Source organism: Bos grunniens, chromosome 15 (genome assembly GCF_055505025.1).
Source record: "Bos grunniens cultivar Pamir isolate PY7600 chromosome 15, Bosgru_T2T1.0, whole genome shotgun sequence".
Lineage (NCBI taxonomy): Eukaryota > Metazoa > Chordata > Mammalia > Artiodactyla > Bovidae > Bos > Bos grunniens.
In genome coordinates this window covers 36,307,231-36,322,087 of record NC_141179.1, presented here as the reverse complement: position 1 = coordinate 36,322,087, position 14,857 = coordinate 36,307,231, and positions in this window count along the sequence as shown.

The following is a 14,857-nucleotide window of genomic DNA, read 5'->3' as shown; positions in this document are numbered from 1 at the left end:
ACACATGTATACCTGTGGCGGATTCATTTTGATATTTGGCAAAACTAATACAATTATGTAAAGTTTAAAAATAAAAAAAAAAAAAAATACTTTAAAAAAAAAAAAAAGTGGCTTTGTTTTTTCACGGTTTTTCCTTCAAAATTAAGAATTACCTAAAAATTCTGTCTGCTAAAAGCTACTCATTATATTATAAATCTTTTTGTTATCCTCACAGAGTCAACATAGTCATGCATGCAGCAGTAAATCAGTACTTAAATCGGAAAGCAAGTACTAGTTTTAAACAGCTCTTAAAAAGTGTCACTTTTCAGATGACATCTTCTTTTCCCTAGAATAACATTTTTACCCAAAAATACACTACATAAATATACCATAAGATGTGATATTTTGATATTACACTTTTAGGCAAAAATACTCACTGGTTTACTGAACTTAACAATTTCTAGTCAGAAAATATCATCTGGAAAATTCTGCATTGTATACCATGACCCAAAATGTTCAGCCTTGCCAATAAAGAATGAAGAGGTAGTAACTTGTAAAACTTTAGAAGTGTGCCATAAGTTCATATCAAATTCATGTGAAGACAAGATAATTATGACCCCTAAAAGTCTAAAATATTTATGGAAAAATGGTACAGAAAGAACATACCTTCCAAAGAATGAATACCTCCTCTTCCAAAAGCCACCATCCATTACCCATTCTTCTTTTCCTCCTTCAGCAAATACAATATAACTTTATAATTTTATAGTTTATGTATAATCTACATTTATTTGCTTTCAAATGTTTACATTTATAGGATTTACAATTTCATTGTTCCTTAAATGTTATATTTTTTTATCTGTGAGGAGTCTGGGTATCTTGGGTTGGGATGAAATATATCATAATTTACCATTAAAATTAATGGAAATTTTTTTATTTTATGGCTTTTAACAGCAGAATTTTCAGAAACAAATTAACATCCTTAAGCAATGATATGTGTGCTCTATTTAAAATTTTAAAAGGCATTACACATCTAGAGAAAAAAGAAATTAATTTTAACTGAGCATCCCAAATTTTTCAGGCACAGTTTCAGATAAAGACATGTTAGTTCATCATATACTTTATAATAATCATGAGAGAGAAATATTGTTATTTCCTTTTCTGAAGTTGAGAAAATTGAGCTTTGATAATGCGAAATGGCTCGGTGGCAAAGAATCTGCCTGACAATGCAAGAGACATGGGTTTGATCTTTGGGTCCAGAAGATCCCCTGGAGAAGAAAATGCCAACCCACTCCAGTATTCTTGCCTGGAAAATCCCATGGACAGAGGAGCCTAGCCAGTTACAGTCTATGGAATCACAAAGGGTCAGACATGACTTAGCAACTAAATGACAACAATGTGAAAAGAAGTATTCAAGGTCACACAGCTAGAAAGTAGCAGAGCCAGAATTCAAATCAAATGTTGCCAAATACAACGGTCATTTCTCTGTGCTCATTTTAATTTGCATTTCTCTTCAGCATTCAACACACTCAACACCTCCTTCCTTCTTGAAACACTGACCTGTCTATGAATATCATACTCTCTTGATTTATTTCATCCTCACTAGCCATTGTCTTTTAGCTTCCACTGCTGAATCTACCTCTTCTAACCTGACTTGTAAGTTCTGGGGTTCCTCAGACTCAGGCCAAAGTCCCCTGAGGTTTGTCTCTTTGCTTAGAATAGTTCATCTATTCCCATGGATATAAATACTATCCTTACGCTGATGACTTTCACATATGTATCTCTAGCCCTGACTGATAAGAATTTCAGGTTTGAATATTTAATTACCTACTCCATTTCTTGCTATCATCACCTAAAAATGTCAAAAAGATTGAAGTAATCAATGCGTGTCCAATGAAGAAAAGGAAAAAGAAATCATGATACCTACCCACCCAAATCTGTTCATCTTCCCTCATCTGAGTAAAGAGAAATTCTGTCTACTGGTTGTTCAAATCAGAAACCTAAGAATTACCTTTTATTTCTTCCTTTCTATCATACAGGATATCCAATTCATCGGAAAGTTGCTGTTTCTAATTCTAAAATATATCTTAAATTGTTCCACATCTCTCCATCTCTACCATACCACTGTAACTCAGGTCCTCATTATTCCTCAACTGGACTGTGCAAAAGCTTCACTTCTACTGTTAAACCTCCTTTAATCCATTCTTTTTTTTTTTTTTAAATCCATTCTTTATACTGTAATCAGAATTACTTTCCTAAAACATCAAATCAAACACTCTTCTGCTAAAAGCTCTACAAAGGCCTACTATTGTACTTAAGATAAAATCCAAACTCCATAGCATGATCTACAAAACCCTGCTTATCTTTCCAACCTCATCTTTTGCCATTCTCCCATCTTTTCACTACACTCTAATGCACAATGCTTTTCTTTCAGCTCCCAGAACTTCTTTCCATCTTCAAGGCCTTTCCAGATGCTGTTCCTTCTATCTAAAGCATTTCCCTATTAATTATCTAGCTAGCTCCTTCTCATCCTGAGTTACAACCTCAGAGAAACAGTCCCAAACCACGCTGTCAAGAATCACTTGTTTTTTTCCTTATGGCACTTATTTTTAAAATTATTTATTTATTTATTTTTGGCTGTGCTGGGTCTTCATTGCTATGCACAGGTTTCTCGAGTTGAGGTGGGTGGGTTTCTCATTGTGCTGACTTCTCTTGTTGCAGGGCAAAGGCTCTAGAGCAAGGTTTTAATAGCTGTAACGCATGGGCTTAGTTGCCCCCAGGCATGTGGAATCTTCCCAGGCCAGGGATAGAACCCACGTCCCCTGCATTGGCAGGTGGACTCTCAACCACCAGGGAAGTTCCATATGGCACTTACTAAATTTTAAAATTGTTTTATGTATTTGTCTTTTTGTTGTCTACCAAAAAAAAGGACATAAGCTCCATAAAGATAGAGACTAATCAGTTAATTTGTTTATATCGCTTATTAGTATTTCCAGTCCTAGGCACAATACTTCTATCAATAAATACTTGCTGAATGAATGAAAACCAGATGCATCTGATTCTAAACACAATATTATTTTCATTATATCATGCTGCCACCTTAAAGGATCTTAGAAATTATCTAGTTCAAATTTCTCTTTTTACTCATATAAAAACTGAGATCCAGAAAGATGAGTTATTTACCCAAGATCACACCATAATAAGTGTCAGAACCACAATGATTCCAGGCTTTCTTACTTCTGATTCAGGCTTTGTCTTTTAGACTACATTGCTTTGTGCTAATAGCCCCATCCAAAAATATGCCTAAGAAGTTTTCCACAACATGGTCAAAAATACAGGCAAAAATTTTTGCAACCATTTACAACCTCAGATTATACAAGAAAGGAATATAAATACAGATGTATGAATATGAACATATACATATTTTTATATATAAAAATGGTATACAAAGCATTGTCAAAATTTTTGACATATTTGCTTTTGTTTTTAAAGAAAAATTTGAAAATATAGACAAATGATTCTCTATTTTACACTATATAATTCACTTCACAATATAAAAAAAAAAGTTTTATTTCATATGGCTAATACATTTATAATAAACTTTCTTAGGGAATCATACTTTGTCCCTAAAATTTACTCTAAGTTGTCCCAACAACCAGTAAGTCTCTAAAATTCACGCAATATAAAATATAAAGATCATGTAATCTTGAAACTAAAAAAGAAACTAAGCAAAAACAGTTAATAATAACCACGGATCAAAAAACAAATACTTGAACCCAGGAATCCTATATCATATTCCTCTTAGAATCTAATTTCTGGCCTGTAAAGCATTTAGCCATATGTCTGTCTATTCAGTTCATGAATCAATGCAATCTACATTATCATAACTGCATACTATCTTCAGTTCCTTCCACTTCTTTAGAATCAAATAGCTATTACACCATCTCAAGCTGGACTGTCACCTGGTGACTGATGGAGAAAACATTGATTGAACTTTTCTCTACCAAAAACTATTATATTCCTATTAAACAGAGTACAGTATCAATACTAACTATTTTGTCTGCCTGTGTATCTACATTTAAATTTCCATGATCAGATCAGATCAGATCAGTCTCTCAGTCGGGTCTGACTCTTTGCGACCCCATGAATCGCAGCACGCCAGGCCTCCCTGTCCATCACCAACTCCCAGAGTTCACCCAGACTCATGTCCATCGAGTCAGTGATGCCATCCAGCCATCTCCTCCTCTGTCGTCCTCTTCTCCTCTTGCCCCCAATCCCTCCCAGCATCAGAGTCTTTTCCAATGAGTCAACTCTTTGCATGAGGTGGCCAAAGTACTGGAGTTTCAGTTTTAGCATCATTCCTTCCAAAGAAATCCCAGGGCTGATCTCCTTTAGAATGGACTGGTTGGATCTCCTTGCAGTCCAAGGGACTCTCAAGAGTCTTCTCCAACACCACACTTCAAAAGCATCAATTCTTCGGCACTCAGCCTTCTTCACAGTCCAACTCTCACATCCATACATGACCACAGGAAAGACCATAGCCTTGACTAGATGAAGCTTTGTTGGCAAAATAATGTCTCTGCTTTTGAATATGCTATCTAGGTTGGTCATAACTTTCCTTCCAAGGAATAAGCGTCTTTTAATTTCATGGCTGCAGTCACCATCTGCAGTGACTTTGGAGCCCAGAAAAATAAAGTCTGACACTTTTCCCACTGTCTCCCCATCTATTTCCCATGAAGTGGTGGGACCGGATGCCATGATCTTCGTTTTCTGAATGTTGAGCTTTAAGCCAACTTTTTCACTCTCCACTTTCACTTTCATCAAGAGGCTTTTGAGTTCCTCTTCACTTTCTGCCATAAGGGTGGTGTCATCTGCATATCTGATGTTATTGATATTTCTCCTGGCAATCTTGATTCCAGCTTGTGTTTCTTCCAGTCCAGCGTTTCTCATGATGTACTCTGCATATAAGTTAAATAAGCAGGGTGACAATATACAGCCTTGACGTACTCCTTTTCCAATTTGGAACCAGTCTGTTGTTCCATGTCCAGTTCTAACTGTTGCTTCCTGACCTGCATACAGATTTCTCAAGAGGCAGGTCAGGTGTTCTGGTATTCCCATCTCTTTCAGAATTTTCCACAGTTTGTTGTGATCTACACAGTCAAAGACTTTGGCATAGTCAATAAAACAGAAATAGATGTTTTTCTGGAACTCTCTTGCTTTTACCATGATCCAACGGATGTTGGCAATTTGATCTCTGGTTCCTCTGCCTTTTCTAAAACCAGCTTGAACATCAGGACGTTCACGGTTCACATATTGCTGAAGCCTGGCTTGGAGAATTTTGAGCATTACTTTACTAGCGTGTGAGATGAGTGCAATTGTGTGGTAGTTTGAGCATTCTCTGGCATTGCCTTTCTTTGGGATTGGAATGAAAACTGACCTTTTCCAGTCCTGTGGCCACTGCTGGTTTTTCCAAATTTGCTGGCATATTGAGTGCAGCACTTTCACAGCATCATCTTTCAGGATTTGGAATAGCTCAACTGGAATTCCATCACCTCCACTAGCTTTGTTCATAGTGATGCTTTCTAAGGCCCACTTGACTTCACATTCCAGGATGTCTGGCTCTAGGTCAGTGATCACACCATCGTGATTATCTGGGTCTTGAAGATCTTTTTTGTACAGTTCTTCTGTGTATTCTTGCCATCTCTTCTTAATATCTTCTGCTCCTGTTAGGTCTATACCATTTCTGTCCTTTATCGCATTCATCTTTGCATGAAATGTTCCTTTGGTATCTCTGATTTTCTTGACGAGATCCCTAGTCTTTCCCATTCTGTTGTTTTCCTCTATTTCTTTGCATTGATCGCTGAGGAAGGCTTTCTTGTCTCTTCTTGCTATTCTTTGGAACTCTGCATTCAGATGTTTATATCTTTCCTTTTCTCCTTTGCTTTTCACTTCTCTTCTTTTCACAGCTATTTGTAAGGCCTCCCCAGACAGCCATTTTGCTTTTTTGCATTTCTTTTCCATGGGGATGGTCTTGATCCCTGTCTCCTGTACAATGTCACGAACCTCAGTCCATAGATTATCAGGCACTCTATCTATCAGATCTAGGCCCTTAAATTTGTTTCTCACTTTCACTGTATAATCATAAGGGATGTGATTTAGGTCATACCTGAATGGTCTAGTGGTTTTCCCTACTTTCTTCAATTTAATGTGAATTTGGCAATAAGGAGTTCATGGTCTGAGCCACAGTCAGCTCCTGGTCTTGTTTTTGCTGACTGTATAGAGCATCTCCATCTTTGGCTGCAAAGAATATAATCAATCTGATTTCAGTGTTGACCATCTGGTGATGTCCATGTGTAGAGTCTTCTCTTGTGTTGTTGGAAGAGGGTGTTTGCTATGACCAGTGCATTTTCTTGGCAAAACTCTATTAGTCTTTGCCCTGCTTCATTCCATATTCCAAGGCCAAATTTGCCCATTACTTCAGGTGTTTCTTGACTTCCTACTTTTGCCTTCCAGTCCCCTATAATGAAAAGGACATCTTTTTTGGGTGTTAGTTCTAAAAGGTCTTGTAGGTCTTCATAGAACCATTCAACTTCAGCTTCTTCAGCGTTACTGGTTGGGGCATAGAGTTGGATTACCGTGATATTGAATGGTTTGCCTTGGAAACAAATAGAGATCATTCTGTCGTTTTTGAGATTGCATCCAAGTACTGCATTTCAGACTCTTTTGTTGACCATGATGGCCACTCCATTTCTTCTGAGGGATTCCTGCCCTCAGTAGTACATATAATGGTCATCTGAGTTAAATTCACCCATTCCAGTCCATTTCAGTTCGCTGATTCCTAGAATGTTGACATTCACTCTTGCCATCTCTTGTTTGACCACTTCCAATTTGCCTTGATTCATGGACCTAACATTCCAGGTTCCTATGTAATATTGCTCTTTACAGCATCAGACCTTGCTTCTATCACCAGTCACATCCACAGCTGGGTATTCTTTTTGCTTTGGCTCCATCCCTTCATTCTTTCTGGAGTTATTTCTCCACTGATCTCCAGTAGCATATTGGGCACCTACTGACCTGGGGAGTTTCTCTTTCAGTATCCTATCATTTTGCCTTTTCGTACTGTTCATGGGGTTCTCAAGGCAAGAATACTGAAGTAGTTTGCCATTGCCTTCTCCACTGGACCACATTCTGTCAAATCTCTCCACCACGACCCACCCATCTCAGGTTGCCCCATGGGCATGGCTTAGTTTCATTGAGTTAGACAAGGCTGTGGTAAAAAGTTATAAAAATTAATTTCTATCATTAACCATTTAGTCCTTAAAAACAGCTATATCATCATCTATCTCCTTTCTCATCTTCTAAAGAATTCTACATAATTTTTCAAAAGCATTAAAAACTATAAAATATAAATTATTTTCTTTTACTTTTAACATTACAATAGTATTTGTTACTGCAAATGATAAATATTACAACTATATTATAGTTCAAATAGATTTATGTAGGCTTATCCTAGTGAAAAGAGACAGTGAAAGTTGCTAGATTGTGTCTGACTCTTTGTGACACCATGGACTGTAGCCCGCCAGGCTCCTTTATTCATGAAATTCTCCAGGCCAGAATACTGGAGTGGGTAGCCATTCCCTCCTCCAGGGGATCTTCCCAACCCAGGGATTGAACCCAGGTTTCAGATTTGATTACCATCTAAGCCATCAGGGAAGATCATCCTGGTGAACAAGACATTATTTATAGCATTGTTCTCCAGGGGAAAAAAAAAATCTGCTTCTATGGAACTTTTGTTTGATTTCCAACTTCCCTGAAGTTACTATGCTAAACTTCCAAAGTTTATCTTAGTCCATTTAGACTGCTATAACAAAAATAACATAGACTGGGTAGCTTAAACAACAAACATTTATAGCTACCAGTTTTGCAGCCTGAGAAGTCCAAGATCAAGGCCCTGGCAGATGCGTGGCTAGTAAAAACCCACTTCCTCATAGATGGCTATCTTTTTGCTGTGTCCTCCCTGGTGGAAGGATCAAGGGAGCTCTTGTGGTCTCTTTTTAAAGGGCACTAATCTCATTCATGAGGGCTCTGCCCACATGACCTATTTATCTCCCAAAGGCCCTACCTCCAAATACCATCACTTTGGAGATCAGGTTTCAGCATATGAATTTGGAAGGACATAAACATTTAGTTAATAGCAAAGTTATTTTTATATAGTCAGTTATATCCACTGTTTTTCCCTTATAAAAATTTCAGTTATTATATATACCTTTGTTATTTACCTACCAGTTGCTCTGAACATTGTGTCTCTTAATTACCATTAGGTCTTTTTAGGCCACCAAATGTCTCTCTTGCTGCTCCTCATTAGTATGCAAATTACTTCAGAATATACTGAACTCCTATAGGTTCGAGGTTCTGATTTTAAAGTTGCCAATTTAAACTCTGACAAAATAGTACTGTTGGAAAAGTTTCAAAATATAAGTTTCAGTGGTAGAGTTCAGAGTTCTTATTCACATAAAATACTCAAAATCCTATATCTCAAACATAAATTAACAACCCACTATCAGTATACATTACAGTGTGTGTGTATGTGTGTGTGTGTTAGTCACTCAGTCGTGTCCAGCTCTTTGTCACCCCGTGGACGCCCACCACGTTCCTCTGTCCATGGAACTTCACAGGCAAGAATACTGAAGTAGTTTGCCATTCCCTTCTCCAGGGGATCTTCCACATCCTGGGATAAAAACCTGAGTCTCCTGCATTATATGCAGACTCTTTACCATCCGAGCCACCAACATAGACTACAACCCACTATTAGTATACATTGCAGTATAATATTGCTAAAAGCATGAGTAAATCATGGCAAATTTACAGCATTGATCATGCTCCCATTTTATCATGAAAAGCCTCAAATCCGTAGTTTTCAACACAGTAGCCAGTAGCAACTTGTGGCTTATTGGGCTACCTGAAATGTGACTACCCTTAATCGAAACGTGTTGTGATACAAAAGTTCACACTGGATTTTTGAAGATTTTGTATAAATAAATTAGTGTCAAATATTTCAATAGTTTTTATATTGAGTTCATGCTGAAACAATAGACATTTGAATATACTGGTTTTCATAAAATACATTATTACATTAATTTCACCTGTTTCTTTTAATTTTTTTTAGTGTGACTAGTAAAAATTTTAAATTACATACATGACTCACTCTTGGGTTTTCCTGGTGTCTCAGAAGGTAAAGAATCTGCCTGCAATATGGGAGACCCAGGTTCAGTCCCTGGGTTGGGTAGATCCCTAGGTTGGGAAGATCCCCTAGGTTGGGAAGATCCCCTAGGGCATGGCAACCCATTCCATTATTCTTCACCTGGAGAATCCCATGGACAGAAGAGCCTGGTGGGTCCATGGGGTTGCAAAGAATTGGACACGACTTAGCAACTAAGCACAGCACAAGACTCACATCTGTGACTCACTTTATATTTTTATGGTACAGCACTGGCCCCAGTAATAAGTAGAGTTCTACTGTACCTAAACTGTTCATCTCTCCTCCTCTTACAAAAAAATAAATTCTCCTTATGGTGATAATGATCATGATCATGATAACACCTTAAATTTTACCATATACTTTCAAATACAACATTACATAAAAGAAGCTAGATATAAAATTATATCTGCTGTACAGCTCTATTTAAACAAAACTCAAAAACAGGGAAAATTTTTTAAAAGTCAAGATAACTATGTTTGGAAAGGAAGAAAAGGTAGTAACTGAAACAGAAGGAAGATTAAAGAGGTACTTAAAATGTTTTATTTCTTGACCTGAGCAGAGGTCACGTAGATATATTCATTTTGTGACAACTGAACTATAATACTTACAATTTGTGCACTTTTCTGTATATGTGTTGTATTTCAATTAAAAATATTTATTCAAAAAATTAAATTCTGTGGTCACACTAAAATTTTGTTTTTATATTACTAGTTTCATCATTTGAAACTTAGGAATCTTTTTTTTAAATTAACACCTGCTTTTTAAAGAGGATTTTATCCTTTAGCATTACTGTCACATTTTTTAAATTCACAGAATTGTAGAGCTTTGCAGATGTAAGAAACAATAAACTAGTTTGGCTCTAAGAGAGGTTAGGTGACAAGGACATGATTAAAAGCAGTGATAGGACTAAAATCCAGAACTTCCATATTGCATTTCAGGACTTTAAAGTTTTTCATTTAAGTAGAGTTAGACTCCATTAGAGAGACTTGGAGTCCATTTATAATCTTGTTGGTGCTAAAGAACAAGAACTACATGTCGGTCATTCATTCTTCCATTTCTATTATAACAAAATAACAAGGAAATCATAAAACAAGGAAGGAAAGTCATACTTGGTCTCTGGTGAGGAACTTTATAAGAATTAGCAATCCACGTCCTTTGACTATTTTTTTTTTAAACTTACTCTTTATGAAAGAACATTGGTGTTCAATCAAATAGTGCATTAAAACAGAATAGTCTCAATGCATGTTGCCTCTTTCTCTTTACTTTCGTAACTTGTTCATAAACCAGTTCAGAAGCAATGAAATAAAAAAGTGTTGACTCCTGCTGGAAAAGCAGCTACACTGGAGCTACCAGCAATTCACAAATTCAAGGATATAACCACTTATTCTCTTTGTTTCCTTCAGACTTTGAAATATGGCAGTTCCTCTTTGTTCCTTTTTTTTTTTCCTTAAGAAGAAACTGTTCTGGCTCAGAAATTTAAAATAAGCTATGGTAACATCCTTTATATCTGGTCTTTTCCTGTTTAATCTCTCTCTCTCTTTTTTTTTTGCTTAACTATTTTGTTTTGCAGGAGGGGAAAGAAGGAGAGTTCTAAGAAAAGCTTTCATAACAGGTTCAAAAGTATAGAAGCCATTTCAAGCTCCAGACATTTGTAGCCTTTATTTCTATGGTCCTTGAAAGGGCTTTTTAAATGTTAACAGCTAGGACAGGACTGCTATCCTATACTGATTTTCCAGGCTTCATTTCCTTTGTAGTCTTAGGTTCTTCCCCACCCTTAATCCCCCAATAACCTCCATGCCAGCTTCTTTTTTAAACAAAAACAATTGAAAAAAAGATTTCATTCATCATGGTAATGTGTACAGACAGACCTCTAAGATCCCACACAGGGTGACCGTCTCTGGGAAACAGAGTATTAAAATACTTTTGCTTTAATTTCTTCTGCATTTGGTGATTTTGTGTGCCTTCTTAACATCCTTTCATTTTTCAAATAATGACATGGCACTTGCAAAATTATTAGAACTAAATTAGCTAGCAGGAAGCTTTGTTAGTTCCCTCTCCTTAAGAAATGCTGAAATACAATCTTTAAAAACTAAATGTCAAAAAAGTGCTCATTGATATACTCTTAAGTTTAAAAAAACAAAGATCTAAATTGTTTAAATCAATATGGAATACATTGTTATCTTATGTTAGAAAAAAATTAAACAAACACAAAATGTAAGTCTGAAACACCTTATTCCAAGGTCATATTATTTCTAGATGGTAAGATCATAAAAGTTTTTATTTTTTAATTTTCTTCTTGCTTATGAATATATTTTATCTTAAGTGTACATACATTGTTTGTAATAAGTGAAAATGTTACTTAGTTTAAATAATTATTGTTTTGTTACTTTTCAGCACATCATATGAGTATTTCTTTAAATTTCATATACATATGTGTTTGTGAGTGTGTGTGCATGCTCAATCATGTCCAACTCTTTGCAACCCCATAGACTGTAGCCCGCCAGGATCTTCTGTCCATGGGATTTCCCAGGCAAGAATATTGGAGTGGGTTGCCATTTCCTTCTCCAGGGGTTCTTCCAGACCCAGAGATCAAACCTACATCTCTTGCATTGACAGGTGGATTCTTTACTACTGAAGCACCAGGAGCCCACATATATGCTTGTACTTATCTATTTATATGTACATTTTATAAGTATTTAAAAATTTTAGTGTATAATTTCCAAAATGGTAAAATCATGACTCATATAAACAGCAGTAACCATGAGTCAAAATGTTAAGTGTCAGGGATTTTATTTAATGTATTAATTAATGAGGAATCTAGCAACAAGTGAAAATCTATTCATAATAGAATTTAACTTACAGAGATTTATATTCTCTACTGGAAAAGATTGTTCTGCATTGCTGAGAAGAGGAATCATTTACATTGTTATGGGCAGAAAACATTTGCATTGTTTTCTATTTTCTTTTTTTTTTTTAACGTTTTTTTTTTTAATTTGATTTTATTTTTAAACTTTACAATATTGTATTAGTTTTGCCAAATATTGAAATGAATCCACCACAGGTATACCCGCAATTTTTCTTTCCTTTTTTTTTTATGGAAGCTTTTTTGTTTTCTATTTTCTACACTTTAACTTTTATCTCTAAAGAACTGTAAAATAGCCTCATCAATAAAAGATGACAAAAAATACACACTCAGTTAGAATCAGATAAACCCTCTAGTGCCCCTTCAGTTCAGTTCAGTTCAGTCGCTCCCGCTCAGTCATGTCCGACTCTTTTTGACCCCATGAATCGCAGCACACCAAGCTTTCCTGTCCATCATCAGCTCCCGGAGTTCACCCAAACTCATGTCCATCGAGTCGGTGATGCCATCCAGCCATCTCATCCTCTGTCGTCCCCTTCTCCTCCTGCCCGCAATCCCTCCCAGCATCAGAGTCTTTTCCAGTGAGTTAACTCTTCGCATGAGGTGGCCAAAGTACTGGAGTTTCAGCTTTAGCATCAGTCCTTCCAAAGAACACCCAGGACTGATATCCTTTAGAATGCCCCTAAACACTCAGTATTCCCATAAACAGAAATCCAGTGATTTTTTTTCAACGTTTTGACAAATTTCCCTGATATATTTTACTAATTGGTAAACTGAATCACTTCATAGCAAATAGATGGGGAAACAATGGAAACAGTGATAGACTTTTTCTTGGGCTCCAAAATCACTGCAGATGGTGATTGCAGCCATGAAATTAAAAGATGCTTGCAACTTGGAAGAAGAGCTATGACCAACCTAGAGAGTGTGTTAAAAAGCAGAGACATTACTTTGCCAACAAAGGTCCATCTAGTCAGTGTTATGGTTTTTCCAGTAGTTATGTATCCATGTGAGAGTTGGACTGTAAAGAAGGCTGAGTGCCAAAGAATTGATGTTTTTGAACCATGGTATTGGAGAAGACTCTTCAGAGTCCCTTGGACTGCAGGGAGACCAAACCAGTCAATCCTAAAGGAAATCAGTCCTGAATATTCATTGGAAGGATGATGCTAAAGCTGAACCTCCAATACTATAGCCACCTGATGAGAAGAACCGACTTATTGGAAAATACCCTGATGCTGGGAAAGATTGAAGGCGAGAGAAGAAGTGGGTGACAGAGGATGAGATGGTTGGATGGCATCACTGACTCAATGGACATGAGTTTGAGCAAACTCAGGGAGATAGTGAAGGACAGGGAAGGCCGGCATGCTGCAGTTCATGGGGTTGCAAAGAGTTGGACACAACTTAGCAATTGTACAATTTGCTACACCCCTACTGTTTCTTATTAATCTTAAAAAAAAATTGTTTTCAGTCTTTTAGACTGCTTAAGGATCTAGGGCATATGTTAAAGGAGAGATTCTTAGGCCTTCTTTCCAGAGGTTCTGATTCAGAAGTTTGTCTTTTTTTAATTTATTTTTAATTGAAGGATAATTGCTTTATAATATTGTGTTAATTTCTGCCATATATCAGCATGAATCAGCCATAGACACACATATGTCCCCACCCTCTTGAACCTCCCTCCTACCTCCCACCCCATCTTATCCCCCTAGGTTGTCACAGCTCCAATACTTAGGGCACCTGACACAAAAAGCCAATCCATTAGAAAAGCCCCTGATGCTGTGAAAGATTGAAGGCAGGAAGAGAAGGGGATGACAGAGGATGAGACGGTTGGATGGCATCACCGACTCAATGGACATGAGTTTGAGCAAGCTCTGGGAGACGGTGAAGGACAGGGAAGCCTGGAGTGCTACAGTCCATGGGGTCACAAAGAGTTGGACACAACTGAGCAACTGAACAACAAAAACAACAACAAAAGAAAAACTGAATGAAAACTATTACAAGTAAAATTTAAATTCCTTTACTTCTTTCTTATGCATCCTCTAGAAATGTTTAGCAAAGTTTGCTGAATTTAATGTGTATATAACCAAGGTATAACACAAAGTATTTGAGGTAGTATACACTTTAGAAACTGCTGCTGCTGCTGCTGCTGCTAAGTCGCTTCAGTCGTGTCCAACTCTGTGCGACCCCATAGACGGCAGCCCTCCAGGCTCCCCCGTCCCTGGGATTCTCCAGGCAAGAACACTGGAGTGGGTTGCCATTTTCTTCTCCAATGCGTGAGAGTGAAAAGTGAAAGTGAAGTCGCTCAGTCGTATCCGACTTTTAGCGACCCCATGGACTGAAGCCTACCAGACTCCTCCATCCATGGGATTTTCCAGGCAAGAGTACTGGAGTGGGGTGCCATTGCCTTTTCTGTTAGAAACTTCAGATCAGTCTAAGAGATAAAACATTAATAAATTATAAAACACCATGAAATACTGATATACAAAATAGAAAAAAAATAAAGAAATTACTAATTCAAAATAAAATCATAATCACAAAAACAATGTCCAGGGACTTTCCTGGTGGTCCAGTGGTTAAGAATACACCTTCCAATGTAGGAGATGCAGGTTCAATCCCTGGGCAGGAAACTAAGATCCCACATGTTGCAGGACAACTAAGCCCCCATGCTGCAACTACTGAGCCCATGCACTTTGGAGTCCTTGTGCCACAACTAGAGAAAAGTCCACATGCCACAATTAAGAACCAACACAGCCCCCTCCAAAATACAC